The following is a 23435-nucleotide window of genomic DNA, read 5'->3' on the forward strand; positions in this document are numbered from 1 at the left end:
TCCAGTTCAAACATGTGTGATTCCCCAGTTTCTTTGAAATTGGAATTTCATAAGCAGGATTCAGTGGGGGCTGTACCATATAATTCAGTCAAAAGCTTAAAGTTTGGGCTTTAAACATTCTTAGCCAGAGATGCAATATTTCCACCTCTCTTGAGATTCGAGAGAACAGTATACCTAGTCTCATTGGACAAAAAGTTATGAGAATTGGCTTGGATTTTGAATGTTTTCTATTGTCACAGTGAATGGATTTTGTATTCATGAATGTGCAGCTTTTGAAAGGGCACAAAATTAAAAGACTGTGTGGTCAGCCCCATCTTCTCCCCCAGTCCATTCTATTACCAACTTCCTTTTGGGGCTGTGAATATATTTAATTTCCTTTTCCTATGCTAAGAAATTGGATAGAGGTACCTGCCCCTCAAAATATCTTCACAGAATAATGTGTTCAGTATGATAAAGACAAAAGGAACCTATTCACTGTTGCAGCATATTTAACTCTTGTCAGTTTGTCAAAATATTTCTAAGTAGAATGAAAGTTAGACATTGAAGTTGCTAGAGTAATTATCGCTCTCACGAGAATCAGGAAAATAGTCCATTAGGTGAAAAATAGCATTGGTCCTAATGACAACGTTGGTATCCACTTACTCAAGAGGAGGTGTTGGTATTTATTTTCTCTGTTGATAAAATATTTCTCCTACTGCCATGACACATTGATAACAGCAAATGACTTCACTGTTTATAAAAGACAAAAATAATGATTAACATTTTGACTGCACTTAGAAAAACAAGGAAACATTTGTTTCCTGGTTTTTTTTTTTTTTTTTTTTGTCTCTCTATTTTTTTTTTTTTTTGAGAAACTGCTAAAAATTCCACACTGTTTCTAAAGAAAGTTTCATTTCAGATAAATTCCCAATCCATTTGGTTTCATTTAATAACTACCTTTGGATGTATATACTTGTTTTATAACTAAACAGAGCACTTCAATAATAGACTACTTTAAAATGTTTGCATTTCCAAAACCTGGGTATCATTAAGAAGTGATGGCCATTTAATAAAGATAATATCAGCATATTCTATTATCATAGTGGATGTCATGTAGGTACTAAGCTATTTATAATTGGCCAAAATCAAAATGCATAGCCAAGCATAAGTAGAAAATAATTTTTCAGATTTGTAGTAAACCTTCACTAGCTTTTTTTTTTAGTTATGGATTATTTCATTGAATTCTTTGATGTTCTTGCCAGTATTATCCTCATTTTGTAAACAAGAACTTTGGAGTTTCTAAAAAGCCAGAAACTTGAACCAGATTATACAGCTAAGCAATGGAAGTTGGAAGAAATTGCATTTTTAAGCTTTTTACTTTTAAATACTTCAAACTTACAGAAAATGAGCAAGAATAGTATAACGAGTACCTTATCTATGCCACCATGTGGAATCAACAATTGATTGGAGGGTACAGTGAATTTACCATAATCTCTTACCCTAAATCAGCTTGTATTGTGTAAGAACAAGGTTGTTCTCTTACATAAGCTAAATATAATTTGTAAGGGATTTCGGGAAGCAAATTTTCTTCTCAATCAGATATGCTAAATTGTTTCCCTGATCTGGATGAAGAGCGAGACTGTTAGTTACATATATATATAACCTTTGAGCCAGTGCATTGATTTCATTCCTGAGAACATTGTTTTCTAGTTTATGCTGTACTTTGGCATATTCGTAGTCAGCCAGCAAGTGTTATTTTGAGTTGTCGGTGAATGCAGTCTGAAAACAGTTCACAAAATTCTCATTATTATAACTCATTTTGAGCCAACTTTTTAATAGCCTGTGTGGCCTCTGCATAGAAATTAGAAACTGAGTAAGAAATGATAGTCAGCAGGTTTCATCTTCCACAGTATTATTCAATGAGTTACTGTAGTGACTCAAACAAAACAGAATCCTTGGGTCTTCAAAAATCTCTGATTTCTGTATGCCTTAGGAACACTTTAAAGTAGTTTATTTTGTCGCAAACTTTCTAAGGATTATGACTGAAGACCAGAATTGTTATGGCTTCCCCATCTTTACGGCCCAGACTTCCAGCAGAATGTCAAGACTGCTTTAAATATTTCCTTGAGCACGGAACTCTGAAAGCTCCTATGGCATGTATTCTAAGGAAGTTTTACTCTCCTCTTCGTAACACATGTTGAAACCAATGAATCCTGACCTTCCTGACTTCATAAAATTTCCTGAGGTGAGCCGTGCACCTGCTAGCATTTTGTAATCTCTCAACATCATCACCTTTGCAAGGCAAGATAAAAACAAACCAATGTCTCCTCATTATTCTAGTGCAAGTGACAAATTTGACTTTTATTCATGTTCCTTAGTAGATATACAGTAAGAGTGTACGTACAGTAGTAGACATTTTAGAGGTATGACTTGCCAATCTCTGAGACATCCGAGATTGCCGAGCACTTTTGTTTAATCACAAGCAGTAGGAAATGACATTTCTGACACTAAACATTGCTGCTGTCTTGCCCCAGACACTTCATATAATAGATTCCTGAGTAGACAGTGATATTCTAGTTTTGTTTTTCCTATGTCTAAGATCTCCAAGCTTAAAGGTGTTCTATTCTTGAAGTTTCCAAAGTCTCTTCTCTGTATCTGACCCACCAAATTTGAGTATGACTCCCTGTCTTTGCTTCATCGTCTGCCAGAGGAGAGAAGAGGCATCAGGGATGCATATTCTCTAGTGTTTGTTGTCCTCATCCCTGCAGTTCTTTTCTTCATTCCAAAAATCAACAAACGGGTCGAAAGCATTCTGTCCAAGATAAGAACAAACTAACCTGGAAAAGGACACTCCAGCAGCTCAATAGCACTTGAAATCATTTTAAATACAGCTAATTGTTTCTTCCAGTTGCCTGAAAAATATTCACAAGTAGGTGACTCTAACTGTAAATAAATATTTTTTCCTTCAACATTAAATAATCTAAGAGCTCAAATGAGCCCAAACTTGAGGAAATGAGCAATTGGAACTCTAGAAGAACATATTGTTTTTTACTGTTAAAATTGTCTTCATTCGAGACACGTGATACTGTTTTTTTGCCAGATGCCATCTGTAGTTCAACTCCTGGGATTTCATGATAAGGAAATTCTTTAAGAAAGCTGTCTTTGATTATCAAATAACATTTTCCTCCATTTCCTTTCGGCTTGATCGCTGAAATGTGTTGACGTTTTGGTTCTCCAATGTGACCAATAGAAAAGCAATTGTAAAAATCTAGCATTCAGTTGTATATGAAAACTAATGTCCCCTTCATTAATTCTCCCCAAACCTACAGAATGTCTATCCTGCACTGGTTTCTAGAGCTACAAAGGTGGGACAATTTACCTATAAGAAACTCATATCCCAGGGAAAGAATAGCATGTTAAAGAATGACAGTGATGTGATCAGAGAGAAATGCCCAGAGAGCTAGAGGAACACAGGAGAGGGGTCCTGACTACCTGGTTGCTGGTTAGGAGATGGTTTTTCATCATTCACTTAGGGGCAGAGGCCCAGGAATAGGCAGGGGTTATAGACTCTTGCCAAACTTAATTTCATTGCTCTAATACTTAGCAGCAGCGCAAGTGTTATTTGTCTTTTCAAAACGAATTAATTTGAATCCTACTCTTAAAGCCAAGAAAGCCTCTGGTATAGATTTCATTTTCTTTAATGTTTTTTCTCGTCTCTCTTTATAAACCTCAGTTTTCTCTTCTCTAATGTGAGAATAATAAAAGTCAAGACCACCACATATGGCATTGGAGGCTGTGTATTACACAACTCCAAGAGGCACCATTTATATAGACCAGTAGATGAGTGGTGCCCCCTGGAGTTGTGCAGTTATTATTAACAGTACCTAACCATAGGGCTATGAGGAAGAGTGCATGAAGATCCACGTAAAGTGGTAAGTACGCAAGGATTCAGTGCTTGCAGCATTGCTATTATGATGAGGACAAGATGAGGAGGATGATTATCTCATAAAAATTCTTTTTTATCTTTTCAAAGTGTTAGTGAGAAAATTCTAGAAGCTAATGATACACAAATGTAACTCCTAATGAAATAAGTGAATATTACATATTTAAAGGGACTTCTCTGCTATATACATTGTGATTAATCAAGACAACATTGTGAAGTGTCTTATACTTTTTTGGGGGGGTAATATAGATGATTGTCTTTTTTATTTCTGAATGGAGGAATTTTAGTAGGTACCCTGTGTTTCTACTTTTTTTTTTTTTGTTACAGTGTAATGGACTTTTTAGTAGTAACTTTCCATAGGTTTTAGAAATCTATAATAAATTGTATACTTCAGAGTAAATTAATAGTAGCTGGCTTCAGAGATAGACTAGAATGGCTAGATTTTTAAAATCTTAATATTTGAAAAAAAGCAAAATTAATGCATTTATGCTTCCTATTAAAGTATAAATCTAGCATTAAGACATTTCAGTGACTATGCTTTGTGCTTAAATCCTTGAAGAGCCATAAAGATGTGTTTGGTTCATTATTGATCATTTCCTTAAAAGTGTGTACCTATTATTGATATTTTAGTATTTATGTTCCAGAATAATAAAGATGTGCTGAACATGCTTCTGTGCTTTCATTAATGCAAATTCTAAAACACCACATTTGTCTAATGAATGTCTCCAGATATTTAATTTCATGGACCGTTGCTAGGTAGGATACATTTAACTCTCGTGCCATTTGCATTTCAGGAAATTTCTGAAAGGCAGCACATTTACTTTTATCAGGAAACTTTATCAAGATGTTAAATGAAGTGGAAATATTGAAGTGTGGTTTAGGGTAGGGCTAGCAAGCATATCCAACAAACCTCAAGATGTAGAATGTTTCGAATGATGTTGGTGTTTATTTCTAAGTTTTGTAAATTTAGTAGGAGTTTCTGACTGGGAGTCAACCTCCAAGCCATCAGTTACTCTGAGGCTCTGACTTGTTGCACTTCATGTTCTGTGTCTTCGATGTGTGATTCTAAAACTTGTCCATTTACATCTATCCAACAGAAAGAGGATAGAGATAGAGGAGTACAGATCTGAGGGCTTTTTATGGGCCAGATCTGAATATGACGCCTCTCATTTGTAATCACGGGTCATTGGTAGAATCCCCCACACAGAAGGGTAAGAAACGTCATCTTGATGTAGAGAAAGGAAAAGAAACAGGTTTGGGTGAACAGCTGGAAATCTCTTGGAATAAGGCACCTCTTTTGCACACTTCCTCCACACATAGAACATATTTCTCTCCCCACAGGAGGACAATCCCACATCTCATCTCAGTCATCGAATAGAACTTAGAGATCAGAGTTTCTGGGTGATGAGCAGTCTTCTCCCTAAGGACCAGATGAGGCTCTCAGCATTTTGGGGACCTGTGAATGAAAAGGTGAGTAACCTGTATGCCCCCATCCTCAGGGTCAGAATAAATGTAATGAAATCTCTGAAAGAGAAAAGAAAAGAGTGAGACACACAGCAGAGTCACTGTTCAAAATCTTACTGGCATTGGGAAGGCAGAGTGAGGTCCTCTTTTTGGAAAGATGTGAATTTCTATGTTATAGTCTATCATGCTCCTTGTTAAAGAATTCTCCTGTTAATGACCCCTAACTCAGCCTTTTAGGAGGTTTTTTCTAAGTACCTAACCATAAAATTGGTAAAACAGTGTGTGTATGTGTATGGTAAAATGGTAAAATTTGGTAGAGGAAAGATGACCACATGCCACTGAAACTCTAGCTCAAAGGCAAGAGTTTGGAGAACACATTAGGAATGTTAGTTGTTACCACTTATATTTAGGAAAGGATTTCAAGCAAGAGATGAGCTTGGGCAAGAATTGGCTAGCTTGAGACAGAGATGGAAGGAAGTAGAGCGAAATTGTAAATCTGGTGACTCAAAATGTACACAAGCCCCTCCTTTTGAACTGACCTGAGGCTGGAAGAGGTAAGACCCAAAAAAATTATTTTAAGACTGCCACTAACCAAACATGATTTTAAAGTATTAAATGCTGCTGCTCTGTAGTTTCTTGACACTTTCAGCACTCACAAATACAACTTGTAATTGCCAATTTATTTAATGATTATATAAATAGAATAAGCATGTAATGAAATCTAATGTAATCTTCATTAGTTGGTATTCACTGCCCCTATAATAGTAATCATAAATTCACTATGTGATGAAGCCATATCATCTTTGTCTACAAATATGCACGTGGGCTTGCATCCCCAAAACGATTACATTTTCTACCAATTTACTGTTTTCCTCCATTAACATCCTTTATAATCTCTCTGTAATATTGGGCTTCACTCTAAGTGCTTCTCATTTTGCTCAGAGTGACTTTGTAACAATAACTCCCATTTACTGAATGTAACTACCATTTTACTTACATTCGCGATTGCCCTTATCCTCAGGTACAATTATTTCTGTAGGTAGTATGGTTATTTTCATTTTTCTTTTCATGTAGGCTCTATGCCCAGTGTGGAATCCAAGGCAGGGCTTGAACTCACAATCCTGAGATCAAGACCTGAGCTGAGATCAAGATTTGGGCATTAACTGACTGAGCCACCCAGACACTCCGGGTATTTTGATTTCTATTTGCAGGCAATTCACTGTGTACAACAAGAAAGGAAATTCACTAAAATGTACTATATTACACGCAATTTGGCCTCATAGATGAGCTTAGGCAAGAGATGAAAAACCCTCAGAATGAAGACAACCACTTCTTCAGTCACTACTACGTGTTTCAGAACCACACTGACTTCTTCTATATCAGGCTTCTAAGAGTCCTTTCTCTTTGCTGTCTTTCTCTGCCCATCCCATTCTCTCATTCTCCGGTTCCAGACACAAGCAGAGACCCTGTGTCTGCTACTCCTTCTCAGTGGTAACTTTCAGGGTGAAAATCCGACAGCTTGGGTTTGGGTCAGACATCCATTCCAGGTCATCACTCATAGCACGGCCACTTCCACCCTAGTCCGAGGAGGGGAGTACTAAGAGAAAGGGTACTTCTGTGGGCTCAACAGACACCCTAATATATATATACCTCAACCGCCATTCCAAAAATAAGGAAACACATTCAGAAGGTAAATAATGTAGCCAAACTGTTAATAATAAGAGGAACTAGCAGGATTTGGACTGAGTCTGTGTGAATCCAAAATCCATAATGTTGAGTTTTGCCACTGAGCTTACTGTGGAGAGTACCAATCAGCAATTCCTTGTGGGTTTTTTTTAAAGATTTTTTTAAAATTTATTCATGAGAGACACAGAGAGAGAGAGGCAGAGACATAGGCAGAGGGAGAAGCAGGCTCCCTGCAGGGAGCCCGATGCAGGACTCAATCCCAGGACCCCGGGATCTCTCTCACCCTGTGCCTAAGGCAGACACTCAACCACTGAGCCACCCAGGCGCCCCCAGTCAACAACAGTTCTTTGAATCACCGTCTTATACTTACTTTTCACTACCTGGGTTCGGTTGAATATAAATCCTTTTTTTGTGTGTGTGTATAAATCCTAAAGGAATAGTTAAGCTCTTCCTGCCATCATCATTGTCATAATAAATGTTATTAGAGATTTTAATAAATTTTCAATAAACTAGTCATCTCTTTTAGGATTTCTCCCACACTAACACAGCCCAAAGAAGTAAGACTTCAAGGCCTTTCTTTTAATTTATTTTCCCATTAAACCCATTTGGATTTCCCAGAAATTACATACCAAAAAAATAAAAATGTTTAATTCATCGATGGGCAGAAATGTGAGGCCTGTTGAGTCGATGATACAGTTCCCCGCGAGGTGACACTCTGGAGGCTGGTTATTCATTGTTGGAGCCTTGTAATTCTCCTTTATAACCAAAATAAAAGAACACACTTTGAACCAGCTGCTTTCCTAGCTAAGACACTTTTGTCCTGCAAGGAGAAGTGAAGGTGAACAGAGGGTGAAATGTTTGCTGTCATCAGGAAACAGATTTTTAATGATTCTGGGAAAACAAAAGTAATAAGGGAAATACCAGGTGGAGGACTCTGTGCAAAAATGGTTCTGCATGTAATCTCACAAGGAAGAAAGCAGGGACTGCTCTGTGGTGTTGAACCTGTCTAAATGGAAACAGGCTGTCCCATAAAATCAGCACGAACTCATACATGCAATGGCTTTGTGCTATAGATTTACTAGCCTGTAGGGCCCTCTAGGGACCACACCGCAATCTCCAAAGCTCATTTCAATCAGACCACAGAACGAGAGGTGAGATGATAATGTTTCAGGCCACCGAGGTCTACAGCTCAATCTTGCCGCCAAGAGATTTTCTCCAATATGTTATCTGACTTCATTCACAAGGTGCAGAACAAACAGTTGGGGGATGAAGGAGGGAGGCCGAGTCTTATTTTCTTAAAGGATTGTGATTTTTTTTTTAAAGAAGAGGGTGGCTATTGGGGTCAGAATTTTCATAATCACCACGCTCCCCTAATAAGTTGGACTGTGGCTAAATCAGATTTGCTCTCCTCCTGAAATGCAGGACTCATGGAATTTCAGGTTTCCAAGTGATGATTTGGTGTGACTGTTCTCTGCAGTTCAGGGGCGGTGAGGTTGGCTGGAGCTGGGGGTGTCCAGTGGGGTGAGGAAGGCTGACAGCAGCCCGTGGGAGTGCCTCTGCTCCGGTGGCTGCAGCTTTCTCGTACACAGAATGCCACTCACAAACCATAAACTCTGGATGGTCGAAAAATTGGCACCGCTCCTTCTAAAATGGCCATAACGGGATCATTAAGGATGAAACCGAGCCCTGTGATTGCTAAATGGGAGATGGTAGGAATCCGCAGCTTCTGACTTTCAAAGCTTTCTGAGGATCCAGTGGTTTGCTCAGGGCTCAGTACTCCTATTCGTTAGTAGGGGGATGCAATTCTTACCTCCTCAATGTGGGGACTTTACACCCTCCAATAAACAGTGGAAGAGATTCTTCTATTCACTTGCTCCGGCTTCGGCTTGTAAAGCCTCGGGTATTCACACATTTCAGCTCATGGGATCTTTATTGGGGGCCATTGTAACAATTCTAGCCTGGATCTCCTTTCTGTAGTGGGTCCTCGGTGTTATAAATGATTTAGTGGAAATTGAAAAATATTGATCGATTCATAATTTCGTAAGGCAATGCAAGCAACTGGGGAAAATGAAAGAATAAATGTTTCTTTTTTAAGTAAAATCGCTCTCAGGAAACAGGTAGTTCTTCCCTCTTTTCTCAGGCTAGATGTTAATCCCTCCGGTGCCCCTGTCCTTCCAAAATAGAGTAGCTTAAAGGAAATCTTCCTTTCTATGCGTATATGTATGTCTGAGTGTATGTAAGCCTCTTTCTGGTATTTTTAGCTGATTCTGATATGACAAAACAGTAAGAGTAGTGCTACGAAAAGCAATTTGACCAGAGTGAATAACATGGACGTGAGATTATAAAAAAGAATTATGGCTTCTTACCTTCTCATTTTTTCTATGATGTCCTCAAACTGGCAGCTCTTAATCACCTGTTAAAGAATAATGCTTATATTTTGGTTTAAAAGGGAAATACCAATGAGACACCCCAGCAGTACTGACCCCATATATTTTCTTCTAAAGCATGGTTGATGGGGAAGGGACTTCAGACCTGCTGGGGGTATACAGAGCAGCAGTCTATTTTTGCCTATTTGTATCGTACACCTACCATGTCACAAGAAGGAAAAGTTGAATTTGGTTTGTTCAAAGTAGGAACATTCATCGAGTGTCTTCTGTAGTCGGTGCCAACTCTTCGCTGAACTCGAACTCTTAGCAGGTGCATGGTAAATCTGATAAATGTATCAAACGAACGTTATACAAGCATAAGCGTCAGATGAAATGCTGCGCTGAGTGGGTTGGAAATGTGATGTGGACTAAGTACACACTAGCACAGATTATTGGACTAGTTAACCTCATGCCACTGTCAAAGAAGGAAAAGTGTTTGGGAAACGGGTGAAAACTTTAACTCCTGAGTAAATAAGAGGGTGCTGTCAGGATAGTAAACTGTTGTACTCAAAATGTGCCAAGGGCAACCGATTGAATAATTGCAGTAGCTCAGGAAGCCTTGACTTCATGCCATGAGGCATTATGTATTAGAGAAATGATTACTACTGCAGAAATAAATTACTGATGATTTGTTTCGTGTTACGAGTCTCCAGGCCCTTCCAAGTATGCCATAGCTTGGTGCATTTCCAAGAATAAATCAGATGGGGACCTTACCTTCAAGAACCTAACAAGCTAGTTAGGGAAGTAAGATACATAGTTAATAACTCCAACAGAGACTGGAAGTGAGACATGGCATATGAAATAGGAAGTGCATTGGCCATAGTGTGCTGTGCAGATCGCAGGTCTTCCTTCTGTAAGGAATCTGTGGCAGGGGGTGTAGTTAGTTAATGGGCTGCAGCTCATACCTTCAGGACACACTGCAGAGGCCATGCCCTCCCTGGCCAGTCACTGACCAGAGGGATGGGATCCTAGCACAAAGCCATTTCTGCCCAATGCAGGACTCTAACATACCATCTTTGCTCTAGGGCTCCCCAGCCTGGTGAGATTTTCACAGAGCTGCCCTGGAGTCTGAGGCTCTTCTATCCAGTCCTCCTGCCTTTCCTTTCACGGATACCAGGTTCACATCTGGTCTGAAGTCTCTGTCAACTCTTACCCCCAGCTCTTCACCTTTCACAGGTGATTCTCCTACTAAATCTTTTGCATTTCTAGTTTTATGTTTCCTGGAAAGCCAGAACTGATACCTAAAGTTAAAGGGCTTGGAAGATTCAGGAAAGAGATCAGTCCATTTATGTGTAGGAATTAGAAAAGCCTACAGAGATAAAGGACCTTTTGCATTCTCTACAAACTAGATATTAATAATAATAAAGTTCAGCATATTTAAAAATAAGTATGAATGGAATGCCTGGGTGACTCAGTCAGTTAAGCATTCGACTCTTGGCTTTGGCTCAGGTCATGATCTCAGGATGGTGAGATCAAACTTCGTGTCAGGGTTGAGCTCCAAGTCTGCTTGAGATGCTCTCTCTTGCCTTCTCCCTCTGCCCCTACCTCGCTTTCACTCTCTCTCTCTAAAATAAATAAATCTCTCTCTTTTTAAAGATTGTATTTATTTATCACGGAGAGGCAAGACACAGGCAGAGGGAGAAGCAGGCTCCCTATGGGAAGCCTGATGCAGGACTCAATCCCAGGACCCCAGGATCACGACCTGAGCCAAAGATAGATGCTTAACCACTGAGCCACCCAGGTGCCCCAAGAAATAAATCTTTGAAAAAAGTATGAATGGTTTATAATAATGAATGCTAATATCATTCATTAAGACTGCTCTAGTGATGCTCCATTTATTTCAACACCAATTATAGCAAAATTCATCAGTGAGATTCCAGGACGCCTCTTTCCTACCTGGTATTCTAACAGTTAGTTTATATGAATCTCTTTTCTCCTCCTCTTCCTATTCCACAGATAAGGAAACTACAAGGTTGTGAAGTTACATAAATTACTGGGGGCAGCCAAGTGACAAAGTGAAGAAAAAAATGTTCCAGTAATGATCTCAGCCTGTGAAATATTCAGCTACCAGGCTGGGATTTATGTCTTTGAGAAGAGAAACCATTAGTGTCTAGCACATCACTCTACATTAATTTTCCTAAAACATTTACTCACTTGCTCAAAAAACTTCAGTAGCTTTCCCTTTTTTTAGAGAAGATCCAGAGAATACTGAAGTCTCAAAGTGCTCCTTACTCCCCCCAAATGGCAGGGAGTTGTGTGGTTAAACATGATCAACAAACATTTTGCACCTTATCCTATACTGGGGACTCACCATGAGTGTTAGCACACGGAAGATTTTGGAAGTCCCAAGGAAAGACATTCAACTTTATCTCGGTGTTTCCTAAACCTCTTGATCAGGGAGTTCTTTTTTTCTTTTCTTTTCTTTTTTTTTTTTAGAATTTTTTTAAAGATTTATTTATTTATTTATTTATTTATTTATTTATTTATTTATTTATTTATTTATGATAGACAGAGAGAGAGGCAGAGACACAGGAGGAGGGAGAAGCAGGCTCCATGCCGGAGCCCAATGCGGGACTCGATCCCGGGACTCCAAGATTGCGCCCTGGGCCAAAGGCAGGCGCTAAACCGCTGAGCCACCCAGGGATCCCATTGATCAGGGAGTTCTTAATTCAACTATACCTAAGACATACCTCACAGAATTAGCCTTTTTTTTTTTTTTGAGAAATTCTAGCTTGGAGAAGGTAAAAAGTACTACTTGGCCTTATATATAAATACATAGATGTGTATATTTGCTTTTCCTTTATTTCTAAAACATTTTGTTTGATTCTCATCACACAACACATGTACAATACATTTTAATTAAAATTTATACTCAGAAGTGTAAGGAGGAGCCCTCTTATAGTGACCCTACACCACTTAATTTTGGAGACTTTCAAAAGTCCATTTATAACCATATATGTATAAAACAATACATAAATGTCACATGTTTAAGTCATGTTAGATGTTAAATCATGGGAATCTCCTTTTCTCTCTCTCTCTCTTTCTTTTTTTCTTCCCTCCCAAATATTGGTATTATTCCCATCTCTCCACACTACCAGCTGGTTAACTGTCATAACAATCTGCTGTGTAATCTTCTGTACCTTTCTCCATGTTTTATATAAACATATACACAAATGTTTAAATTTGTTTTTTACTAAACAGAGAATCACATACACTTCTCTAGATCTTAGCTTCTCACTGAATACATTGAGAGAATGCTTCTGGGTTTGATCCTCTTGCTACCATTTTTAAATTATTGCACAAGGGTAGATGGTATGGAGGTGTCAATATTTCTTTAGCCATTTTGCTATTGATGGGCACTTACTTTTTTTTAACTTCTACAATTTTTAAAAAATAATTCTGAACAAGGGTACCTGGGTGGCTCAGTTGGTTAAGTGTCTGCCTTCAGCTTGGGTCATGATCTCCAGGTCCTGGGATCAAGCTCTGTGTTGGGCTCCCTGCTCATTGGGGAGTCTGCTCCTCCCTCTCCCTCTGCCTTTTACCTGTTCCTCTATCTCTTTCTCTCAAATAAATAAATAAAATCTTAAAAAAAATAATTCTGAACATATAGGGTGCCTGGATGACTTAGACGGTTAAGTGTCTGACTTTGGCTCAGGTCATGATCTCTATCTTGGGATTGAGCCTCATGTTGGGTTCCTGACTCAGTGGGGGGTCTGCTTTTCCCTCTCTCTCTGCCCCACCCCTGCTCATGCTCACATACTGTCTCTCAAATAAATAAATAACATCTTATAAACAAATTCTTAAAAAAAACAAAAATTATTAAAAATAATTCTGAACATATATTCCTATAAACCACAGCACTTATTTCTATGAGATGGCCATGATGGAGTCCAGGATTGAGAATACTAATACTATTTATATGCATATAAATTATGTATATACGCAAATTTATACACACACACTTTGTTTTGTTTTGTTTTGTTTTTATACACACACTTTGAATTTTAATGGATACTATCAGATTGCTTTCCAAAAGATTTCAGCATTTCATATTTCTACTACCAAATATAAGAGAACCTTTTCCCTGATGGGCCACCAGCAGTAGGTATCTGTTTTATTCCTCCAATAAAGGAATATTATGGTTGCCATATATTATGGGGTCCAATGACACCTATTATTTTAATTTGCATTTTCCTGTCTACTAGGACAATGGGACTGATTTTTGTGTTTGATAGTTGTGGCCGATAACATTAGTGTCCTGACCTATCATCTCACACTTAACCTTCTCTGTGAATGCCAGCTGGACCTTTATGTGCCAACACTTGCATTTCTTTGAGAGAGGGCTTTGTTTGGCTGCTAGGATCCACGTGGCCCATACACATGACAAAACAAAATGTTGGGAAATGAAATGCTCACTGGAAGCAATCCTCTACCAGTGACTGATGAGATAACTTGAGCAGAATAACTCTGAACTCTATGTCTATGATATTTCCCCAGAGTTCCCCAGCTACATTAAGCTCCAGCTTCTAAAAATGGTGATTTACTTAATTGTGTACTTTTTACTGGCTCCTTAACTTCCCTGTCTTACTCTCCCACTCCCAAGTAGGCCAGACTCTGTGTCCCAGAGTCTGTGTCTAGGGGAACCTGGCCTAAAAGGTAGTCATTTGTATTGTCTTTTAGGAATTGTCTGTTGGTACATTTTCTTGATTGAAGCTTGATTCCCCAGAAGACCTGTCTTACAAGGGCTGAAACTATGGAAAAAGAAAAGACACAGTTGCTGCTGGAGTTGCCACCTGAGGCAGAGAAATGCCTTGTCTTTTCCTTCTGTCTTGATTTCCAGACACCCCCGTCGCCTATCACTGACTGGAATCCAGCCAGACCATTTGTCGAGGGTACAGGAAAATGCAGCCTGCAGGTCCCAGTCCCTGCTATTCAAAGTAGAGTAGCCAAAAGACAAGGAATGAATTTGAGACCCAACAGACTCAGACCTGACCCATGGCCAAAAGTATGGAGAGCCAGTTATGTCAGTGCTATTTATTAAATCATCTTTTCTTTCCCGTGAATTGAATATTATATTAAACTCCCATTTATCCTACCCAATGAGATATATATCTATCTGGGGAGTCGATGCTGTTTCACCAATCTGTTTGTCTAATCAAATACAAATAACAATGTTTTGATTACAACTTTAAAATACTTAGTCAAGTGTCACCTCTTCTTTTTAATCATCTTTCAACTAATCTCAAACACTTGTTCTTTCATATAAACTTTAGGTTGTTTAAATTAAATTTTAAAAATTACACTCATGGGAATTGCAATTACAAATTAATTGTTTGAGAGGTGACATTGTCACATCTTCTGATACTATATCCTTAGTTCCCTTAGTTCGTTGTGTTTTAGCTTTACATCTTTGAATAAAACTTTATAGTTTTTATTATAGGTTCTTTGTTAGAAAAAATTTATTCCACATATTTTCAACTTTTGATACAATTGTGAATGCAATTTTCCCTATCTAAATTTCTAGCTGTTGCTATGACATAGACATAATTATTACTATAGGGATTTTTGTATGTTTTTCTTATATCCATACACCTCAACCAATTCCCTTATTAATCTAACAGATTTTTCAATGGTCTTTTAAAATCTATTTCTTTTTTCTTTTTATCCTCCCTCACCGCTCCATGTGCGTCCCTCCCGAAGCTGCGCGCTCGGTCGAAGAGGACGACCATCCCCGATAGAGGAGGACCGTTCTTCGGTCAAGGGTATACGAGTAGCTGCGCTCCCCTGCTAGAACCTCCAAACAAGCTCTCAAGGTTCTTTTTAAATTTAAATTCAATTTGCCAACATATAACACCCAGGGCTAACAGATTTTTTTTTTCAACTAGGGGTTTTGAGTTTTCTAGGTATACAGTGTGAACAACAAAAACTTTTCTCTCTTCTTTGCAGATACATTACCAATGTGTTTTTCTGGTATTTTGTATTTATCAGGACTTCTAAAGCAACATTCCATATTAATATGAGTGATGGGCATCCTCACCTTGTTCCTGATTTTAATGAAAGTGGCCTTAGCATCATTTAGGATAATGTTTCCTATTGCTTTTTGTAAACAGAATTTATCTGACTTATATGGTTCTCTTCTATTCCTACATTATTTAGAATTTTATTAGACTAAGTTGTTTTATTTTATCAACTGACTTTTCATCATCCATTGTCATGACAGATGCTTTCTCTCCTCTAACTTGTTAATATAATGAATTATGTTGATAGATACTATGATAGTAAAGCATCCATGAATTTATGAAACAAATCTAGCTTGATTATAATGTTTTATTCCTTTGAAAAGGTTGCTGGATTCCATTTCTAGTAGAATATTTTGCATTTCTATTTATGTAAGATTGGTTATATTTATGTAAGATATTTCCTTTTCTTTTTATATCACCTTTATCAGTTTTTAAATAGAAGTTAGGATTGCTTCCTAAAAGGATTTTGGAAGCTTTTAATATTTTCATCTGATCTAGAATTGTTTAAATACCAAAATTCAAGATTTTATTTTTGGAACTCAGCTGTAACAATACCTGGCACTACTGTCTTTTTTTTTTTTTGCCCTATTTTTTTAATTTTTATTTATTTATTCATGAGCGACAGACAGAGAGAGAGAGAGAGAGAGAGAGGCAGAGACACAGGCAGAGGGAGAAGCAGGCTCCATGCACCGGGAGCCCGACGTGGGTTTCGATCCCGGGTCTCCAGGATCGCGCCCTGGGCCAAAGGCAGGAGCCAAACCGCTGCGCCATCCAGGGATCCCGCTACTGTCTCTTTTATGGTAAATCTTTAATCATCTTTGCAGTCTTTTCTATAGTAATTTGTCTATGTATGGTATTCACATCATTTGGGATCAATATAGGCAGCTTACATTTGACCCAAAATATGTACATTTTCTTTAGGCTTTGAACTTGATTGCTATGAATTATATCTAACATTTTCTTAAAATTACTTCATCTTTGTTATCTATTTTTCATGTTTTCCTTAGTCCTAATCTTGTACATTTTTGTTCTCTTTTTCTTGGAAGCTCTTGATTTGGTTTTTATTTTTTTTATGTTTTTTTATGTTTTTTTTATTTTTTTTTTTTGATTTGGTTTTTAAAACAGCTTTATTGTGGTATAATTAATTTACAAAAAAATTCCAAATATTTAATGTATACATTTGGTGACTTTGAACATACACATACACTTCTGAAACCATCACCACAGTCAGGGTAATAAACATCTTCATCACATCCACAAGTTTCCTTTTACCCCTACATCATATTTTTTGTGGTAAAAACACTTGAGATCTACTTTCTTAAGAAACTTTTTAGCGTATAACATTGTTAGCTATAGGCATTAGGTTGTGGAGCAGATCTCTAGAACTTGTTCATCTTGCGTAACTGAAACTTTATATGTATTGAACAACAACTACCCATTTCCCCCACCCCTAAGCCCCTAGTAACCACCAATATACCTTCTGCTTGTATGAGTTTGACTGTTTTAGATATCTCATGTAATAGGATCATGTAGTATTTGTCCTTCCATGACTGGACTCTTTCCCTTAACATAATGTCCCCCAAGTCCATCCTTGTTGCATGTGTCAGGATTTCCTTCTTTTTAAGGCTGAATAATATTCCATTGTATGTATATACCACATTTTCTTTATCCATTCATCCATCATGGGACATTTTAGTTTGTTTCCATATCTTGGTTATGTGTAAGTGCTGCAACGAACACGAGAGGGCTAATATCTCTTTGAGATACTTTTTTTCAATTCTTTCGAATAACTACCCAAAGTGAGATTGCTGGATTAAATGGTAGTTGTATTTTTAATTTAGCTACCATACTGCTTACCATAGTAGCTATACCACTTTATATTCCCAAAAAGAATGTTACAATGGTTCCAATTTCTTCTCATCCTCCCTGACATTTATTATCTTTTAAAAATAATAGCCATCCTAACAGGTGTAAGGTGATAGCTTATTATGATGTGGCTTACATTTCCCTGATGAGTAGTGATGTTGAGCATCTTTTCAGATGCCTTTTGGCCATGTGTATATCTTCTTTGGAGAAACCTCTACTCATTCCTTTGCCCATTTTTTAAAGTGGGCTATTTGGGTTTTTTGCTATTGAGTCTGTAGGAATTCTTTGTATATTTTGGATATTATCAAATATATGGTTTGCAAATATTTTTCTCTCATTCTGTAGGTTGTCTTTTTGCTCTGATGATTTCTCTTATGATGGTGCTGTGCAGAAGTCTTAATTTGATGTAATTGCACATACCCGATTTTGCTTCTGTTGCTTATGCTTTGTTGTTAAATCCAAGAAATCATTGCCAAGACCAACTTCGTGAAGTTTGTCACATGTTTTATTCTAGGAATTTTATAGTTTTAGATCTTACATGTAGGTCTTCATTTTGTGTTGATTTTTGCATATAGTGTAAGATAAGGATCCATTTCCATTCTTTTGCACTTGGATTTCTAATTATCCCAGCACCATTGGTTGAGGACACTCGCCTTTCTCCATTGTGTATTCTTGGCACCCTTGTTAAAGATCAGTTCACTGAATACACGTGGCTTTTTTGGGGGGCTTTTATGTTCCACTGGCCTATTTTTATGCCAGTACCATACTGTTTTAATTTTTTTCTTTATTTTTTGTTTAATTTGAGTATAGTCAACATACAGTGTTATATTAGTTTCAGATCATATTGTTTTAATTACTATAGCTTTGTAATATGTTTTGAAATCAGGAAGTGTGATGCTTTCAGCTTTGTTCTTTCTCAAGATTGCTTTGGCTAGTTGGAATCTTTTGTGGGCCCATAGGAATTTCATGGGTTTTTTTTTTTCTATTAAAAATGCCAGTGGTATTTTAATAGGGATTGCACTGAATTTGTAGATCACTCTGCATAGTATGGATATTTTAACAATATTAAATCTTCCCATCCACAAACACAGAATGTCTCTCCATTCATTTGTCTTCTTTAATTTCTTTCATCACTGATTTGTAGTTGCTGGTTTAAAACTTTAATCTCTTTTGTGAAGTTTATTCCTGAGTATTTTATTCTTTTTATGCTATTGTGGATGGGATTGTTTTCTTAATTTCTCTTTCAGATAATTTGTTGTTGGTGTATTTTTTTACGTTGATTTTGTATCTTGCAACTTTACTGTATTTATTTAGTTCTAAGTTTTATTTATTTAGTTTTTGGTGGAGTCTTTAGGATTTTCTCTCTCTGTATATGATCATGTCATCTATAAACAAATAATTTTACTTCTTCCTTTCCAACTTCAATGCCTTACATTGCCTTTTTTTCTGTTGTGTTAGGACTTCCAATAGTATGTTGAATAGAAGTAGCAAGAGTGGGAATTCTTGACTTGTTCCAGATCTTAGAGTAAAAGCTTTTGGAGCTTTTGGTTTTTCACTATTTAGTGTGATAATAGGTTAGGCTGTTCACAAACCTTTATTGTGTTGAGGTACATTCTTTCTATATCTAGTTTATTGAGAGTTTTCATCATTAAAGGATGTTGAACTTTGCCAGATGCTTTTCCTGCATGTGGAATGATGCATGATCATGTGATTTTTATCTTTCAATCTGTTAAGTGACTTATAAATGTTGAACCATCTTTGCATCTCAGGGATAAATTCCAGTTGGTCGTGGTGTATGATCCTTTTAATTTGCTATTGAATTCATTTTGCTGGTATTTTTTTGAGGATTTTTGCATCAATCTTCACTGTCAGGAATATTGGCCTGTAGTTTTATTTCCTCATAGTGTCTTTGTCTGGTTTTGGTATCAGAGTAATGCTGGCCTCATAAAATGAGTTTGGAAGTTCTCCCTCTTCAATTTTTTGGGAAGACTTTAAGAGGTATTGGTTTAATTCTTCTTTAAATATGTAGTAGAAATCACCAGTGAAGCCATCTAGTCTTTTCTTTGTTGGAAGGTTGTTTTTGCTTATTGATCCAGTCTCCTTACTAATGATTGGTCTGGTCAAGCGTTCTTATTTCTTCACAATTCAGTCTCGGTATAAATTGTATGTTTCTAGGAATTTACCCATTTCTTCTCTTTTCTAATTTGTTGGCATATAATTGTTCATGTTAGTCTCATGATCCTTTTTATTTCTGTGACATCAGTTATAATGTATGTTCTTTTTCTTGATTGAGCTCATAAGAGTTTGTTTATTTTATTGGTCTTTTGGAAGAATTGGCTTTGGGTTACATCCCATCTCTTGTGGGTTTTTCTTTTTCTATTGCTTTTTGTTATCTTAATTCCTTTTTCTGCTGTGTTATCTTTTTTATTTTGTTTCTAATTTCTTTTTTTAATAAATTAATTTTTTATTATTTATTATTAAATTATTCTAATTTCTTTTTTTAATAAATTAATTTTTTATTGGTGTTCAATTTACCAACATACAGAATAACACCCAGTGCTCATCCCGTCAAGTGTCCCCCTCAGTGCCCGTCACCCACTCACCCCCACCCTCCGCCCTCCTCCCCTTCCACCACCCCTAGTTCGTTTCCCAGAGTTAGGAGTCTGTATGTTCTGTCTCCCTTTCTGATATTTCCCACACATTTCTTCTCCCTTCCCTTATATTCACTTTCACTGTTATTTATATTCCCCAAATGAATGAGAACATACACTGTTTGTCTTTACATTTTTAAATTTTGTTGTCTAAAATCATGATGGCGTTTGTGCAGGAAAATGCTAACTCAGCAAGGCTGGCTGCTCAAACTGCACACTGACAAGAAAGACCTGTCTTTGGAATTGGCCCTTTGCTGACTCCTGGGAGATGAGCTTTGAAACCTTAGAATATTCTGCTGGGTCAGAGCATTTTTGCATGCCTAAAGCCTTGGGCCATGTGTTACCAGCTTAATCAGATGCTTTATGCTAACAGTGTGATTTTTTTGTGAATACGTGTTTTTGCTCTGCGAGGCTAGAACCTAAGTAGCTGAGGTCAGTCATGCAGATACCGTGTGCCTATGTTTCTGACTCCCAGTAAAAACCCACAACACCAAGGCCAGGTGTGCTTCGCAGGTTGACAACACTTTGCATGTGCTGTCACACATCGTTGCCAGGAGACTTAAGTATATCTTTGTGATTCTCCTAGGAGAGGTGACCCGAAAACTTGCATCTGGTTTCTTCTGGACTTCATCCCATGCACCTTTTCTCTTTGCCAATTTTAATCCATTACTTGTCCCTGCAATAAACCATAGCTGTGAATATAATCGTTTTTCTGGGTCTTGGAGTCCCAGTGAATCATCAAGCCTGTGGGTGATGTTGGGAATCCCAGACACATCATTCCAGGTTATAATTTTCCACTAAGTACAGTTTTCACTGTGTGCCAGAGATTTTAGAATGCAGTTCTCTTCCTCTCATTGCTTTCTCTGTGTCGTTCATGACTTCATTTTTATTTTTCTCTTCTAGCCAAAGATGTATTTAGAAGTGAATTTCTTTTCTGAGTAATAGAGACATATGTGAATTTTTATATCCAATTTTATTTGATTATGATCAAAGAACATGGTCATTAAAATTTCACCTTTTAGAAATGAATTCATTTTCTTTCCCTTTGGGAACAAAAACATTCATAATTAAGCATTATTTTTTTTTACTATTATATGGAAGCAAGATACTATTCCTTTATAGTTCAGATACTCTATTTCTCCACTGCATTCCTCCACGCAGCCAGAAAGAAGGTACTTATCACTTTACTTAATCTTTTCCTATTCCCTCAACTCCTAGATCTTGCTGAATTTATAATTTTTAGTACAAAACTATTATTAGCATTTCACTTGCAGCGTGTGGAAGACAGAAAACTTTGTGTTGTATTTGAATAAGATCTATCAGAGGCAGCTTAAATTAGTGCTATTCTGTTGAATAGCTGTTGGGAAGAGAACTGGTTAAAAAAAAAAGCTTTAAAAAAAATAGAACATGCCGTGTGGTGGATTCATTTTCACAAGACCAGAAAGTTCACATTCTGAGTGGTAGATTATTTATCACAAGTCTGATAAGTTAATTTACAGCTGAAGTGAACAAAATCAATTTCCTATAACAATGTTTTCAAGCTTTGTGGTTAAACCATTATATTTAAATCATATATTTACATTATATGATTGTCAAATACTTATATTTCTCAACATGTCTTGCTTTTTCTTATAACTGTCAGTAAACTTAAGGACAACGTCTCTGATCTAGTTTAATCTTGAATACTGTGAACTCTTCTAGGTAGTTTCCAGCACTGTTTATTTCTTTGCTTATTTAGAGTACTCTAGTAGTCACCAGGATGGAAATATTTTTCTTTGTTCTCTTTCTTGTCTTGCTAAGAGAAGCAATATCAATACAACCCTAGAAGACTTATATCATCAAGACTAGTTTTTCTCTCAAGGCTTCTTATCAATTAAAACTGTAAATTATATTTTTGTCACTGAGGCCAGTCAAATAAACTTTTAACTTCTTTTTTTCTAAAGATTTTATTTATTTATTCATGAGAGACACAGAGAGGCAGAGACATAGGCAGAGGGAGAAGCAGGCTCCCCTTGGGGAACCTGATGCAGGACTCGATCCCAGGACCTCAGGATCACGCCCTGAGCTGAAGGCAGATGCTCAACTGCTGAGCCACTCAAGCATCCATAATATCTTTTTTATTTTTTCAAGATTTTATTTATTTATTAGAAAATAAGTGAGGGGAGGGGCAAAGGGTGAGGGTCAAGTAGACTCTCCACTGAGCAGGGCGCCTAATGTGGGGCTTGATCCTAGGACTCCGGTGTCATGACCTGAGCCAAAGGCAGATGCTTAACCCACTAAGGCACCCAGGCATCCCAGGCCTCTAATTTCTAATCTTCAGATACAATCATTCTTCATTTAGATTTAATGATTTGTATATTTCAGGGCTGGTTACTGACCACTTGCTTTCCCATTCTATCTTTATCTTCTGAGCTCTATTGTGAATATTTTATTGTTTGACTAAAAATCTTTGCCTTGAATAATATTGTCCTTGGATGAGGCTCATAGAATGTTTTTGGAATCCTGTATATTCATAAACAAATATCTTTACCTTCCTGGATGAGTGAATGCTATCTTAGATGGATACATGTTTCTTGGATGGCAGGGGTGTTCTTTGCTGCAGAAGTCTGCAGATGTCCATCAGCTTCCATGTTCATTCCACAGATGAACTTAATGCCAATCTTATAGGGGTGTATGTGTGTATAAATTACTATATTGTCTGTCTAAAATCTTGTAAAAGTTTATTTTTGGTTTTAGAATTCAGAAAATTTGATAGGATATGCACAGGGATGCATCTGGAATTCTCATTTGTTGAACTCCAGGCTCAGTTAATACAGCAAGCATAATACTAGACTGTCAAAGATGTCTTAATCTTCTGAACCTATGAATGTGTTACATTGTATCACAAGGGGAGGATTAAGGTTGTGGATGGAATTAAGGCTGCCAGTAATTTACCTTGAGATGGGGAGATTATTCGGTATTATCTGAGTGTGCCCAGTGTTATCACAAAGGTTCTCATATATGAATAAAGGGGGCAGTAAGGTCAGAGTCAGATAAAGGTTAAAGATGCCATGGTGATGTTTGACTTCTAGAACTGTAAGAAGTCTCAAATGGGTCTCACTGGGCAAAAAATCAAGTGGTCAGCAGGGATAAATGCAGCTATAAGCCACTAATTTTGTGATAATTTGTTAGGGTAGTAACGGGAAACTAATACAGTTGATTTGGCATCAAGAGGAACTAGGGGTGGTGGAAGGGGAGGAGGGCAGGGGATGGGGTGAATGGGTGATGGGCACTGAGGGGGGCACTTGACAGGATGAGCACTGGGTGTTATTCTGTATGTTGGTAAATTGAACACCAACAAAAAATAAATTTATTATTAAAAAAAAAAAAAGAGGAGAAAAGTCCTGCTTAAGCTGTCTCT

At 37.3% G+C, this 23435-nt stretch overlaps 1 long non-coding RNA gene across 1 annotated transcript in view; it reads right to left on the reverse strand.

Annotated features, from left to right (window-relative positions):
- The window catches only part of LOC112658970 (uncharacterized), a 51691-nt gene that overhangs the window by 10163 nt on the left and 18093 nt on the right, over nt 1-23435 (reverse strand). Inside the window, exons 2-4 of the long non-coding RNA XR_007403898.1 lie at nt 9662-9782; nt 9439-9485; nt 643-729 (exon numbers count right to left, since the gene is read on the reverse strand). This is a non-coding gene — a long non-coding RNA (uncharacterized LOC112658970). The remainder of the gene's footprint in view (nt 1-642; nt 730-9438; nt 9486-9661; nt 9783-23435) is intronic.

The sequence above is a fragment of the Canis lupus genome, chromosome 2 (assembly GCF_003254725.2).
Source record: "Canis lupus dingo isolate Sandy chromosome 2, ASM325472v2, whole genome shotgun sequence".
Classification (NCBI taxonomy): Eukaryota; Metazoa; Chordata; class Mammalia; order Carnivora; family Canidae; genus Canis; species Canis lupus.